A 2500-nucleotide genomic window follows, 5' to 3' on the forward strand; every position below is an offset into this window, starting at 1 on the left:
GTGCACCGATCGGGCCGGAGAGCTCGTGTGGCTCAAAACATGTTTTTCGCTAAAACACCTCAAAACGTGTCGAGAACGCACCCTAGCTCTTGTTTTTCAAAAGTTATGGCCATTTAAAGTGAGGTGGTTTTGCTTCAAAATAGCTATTTTACCCGTCCCTATGGCCATGCTTTAAATTTTCACGAAAATGCCAGGTCAGACCTAGGGCGGGCCATATCTTGAATACTAAACGTCGCAGACATTGGTCGTAGAACAATTTTAAGTTCGTCTAATGATTCTACATCCGATTCTGGATAGCGGTTTTTGACCACTTTTCAATATTTTGTGACACCCCGAACCTAGGGCAGCTCCTAGCTTTTTTCAAAAATGTGCACCGATCGGGCCGGAGAGCTCGTGTGGCTCAAAACATGTTTTTCGCTAAAACACCTCAAAACGTGTCGAGAACGCACCCTAGCTCTTGTTTTTCAAAAGTTATGGCCATTTAAAGTGAGGTGGTTTTTGCTTCAAAATAGCTATTTTACCCGTCCCTATGGCCATGCTTTAAATTTTCACGAAAATGCCAGGTCAGACCTAGGGCGGGCCATATCTTGAATACTAAACGTCGCAGACATTGGTCGTAGAACAATTTTAAGTTCGTCTAATGATTCTACATCCGATTCTGGATAGCGGTTTTTTGACCACTTTTCAATATTTTGTGACACCCCGAACCTAGGGGCAGCTCCTAGCTTTTTTCAAAATGTGCACCGAACGGGCCGGAGAGCTCGTGTGGCTCAAAACATGTTTTTCGCTAAAACACCTCAAAACGTGTCGAGAACGCACCCTAGCTCTTGTTTTTCAAAAGTTATGGCCATTTAAAGTGAGGTGGTTTTTGCTTCAAAATAGCTATTTTACCCGTCCCTATGGCCATGCTTTAAATTTTCACGAAAATGCCAGGTCAGACCTAGGGCGGGCCATATCTTGAATACTAAACGTCGCAGACATTGGTCGTAGAACAATTTTAAGTTCGTCTAATGATTCTACATCCGATTCTGGATAGCGGTTTTTGACCACTTTTCAATATTTTGTGACACCCCGAACCTAGGGGCAGCTCCTAGCTTTTTTCAAAAATGTGCACCGAGCGGGCCGGAGAGCTCGTGTGGCTCAAAACATGTTTTTCGCCAAACCCCCTCAAAACGTGTAAGGAACGCACCCTAGATGATAAAAAGTGCAATCAGAATGTCAATCGACAACTTTGTTGGGGGTACCATTTTTACTCTACGGGCCAGTAGCTTAGGCGCGCCAACAGCGCTTTCCTTTCGGGTTCCCATTTTTGCCCTCCTGGGATTATGATCATTTGCTCATTGCCTACTATAGGAGGGTACCTTGCTACGAGGTCAAACATGAAGATTGCACCAAATCGTAGTTTTTACCTCTATTTAGTCGTAGGAGCATGGTTTGCAGTGGCAGTGGGTCATTAAGCCCCCGTTTGGGTCATACGTCCCTCCGCGATAAAAATCGTCGTATGCCTATAGTCCGAACTAATGAAGCAAAAGTGGTGTCTGGTGGGCTCTGCCGATGATTTTAACCTATGATTTTGAGCTTCCACCCTATAAAAACGTTCCCTGGAGCAGTACATCACGGGTCTACGGACCCAAAGACTTCGTCGTGATGGTTTCTAGTAAAAAAGTTGTAACAGCTAAGGGTTTTGAATACGCGTATATTAACCATTGCTTGAAACTAAGCTTCGTTGTCTTTAAACTCTGCAAGACCAATCGAACTTAGGGAAACCCGAAGGATTCACGCTAAGCTCGATGAGCTATTATGGGTAGTGGTGCATGATCTGGTGTTCCTTGGATCTAATCCAATGAATAAATTTATGAGGGTATATATGGTGCAGGGCACAAAGCGTGATGAAACCGGGTCTCCCTACCAAATGTGGCATATTTTTTCCCTGAGAGCGAAGCTCAGACCCACGTAGGGGAGAGCGAAGTGGAACTTAAATGTTCTATGCAGCAAATGTTCGCCATGCGGATAAACAAGTTGGAATAGTTCAATGTAGTGTAATGCAAACACGAATCGCAATAACGATACGGGACCCAGAAGCAATTCTGCGGATCCCTCGGGGAGTGGTGAGTTGATATAAATTAGAGGTGAAAGTCCAAGTTGTTCAAGCTCCGGCTCGGCAGCCGATACGAGGTTCCTGTTGGCTTTGTACATCGCGCAGAGGCGCCGTTCGGTTCTAGCAATGATTCCCGCCACCATGTTCCATGCGTGCAGAGATCCGTTAGAGCTCGTTCAATGTGTCCCGCCGTGATTACGAAAAAGTCCAACAGTTGACCAAGTTGGGGGTGCGTCAAGTAAACGCGCAGAGATGCCGTTCGGTTTAGAGCAATGTCTCCCGTATCACGTTGGAGTTCTTCCACTAGTGCAGAGAGATCGCTGAACCGTTCAATGTGTCCCGTCGTGGTGTGCTTGTACCGAACACTTAGGATACACCATGCTTTGTTGGTTTGGGATAGGA

This window comes from Anopheles arabiensis (assembly GCF_016920715.1).
Source record: "Anopheles arabiensis isolate DONGOLA chromosome X unlocalized genomic scaffold, AaraD3 X_pericentromeric_contig0030, whole genome shotgun sequence".
In the NCBI taxonomy this organism is placed as follows: domain Eukaryota; kingdom Metazoa; phylum Arthropoda; class Insecta; order Diptera; family Culicidae; genus Anopheles; species Anopheles arabiensis.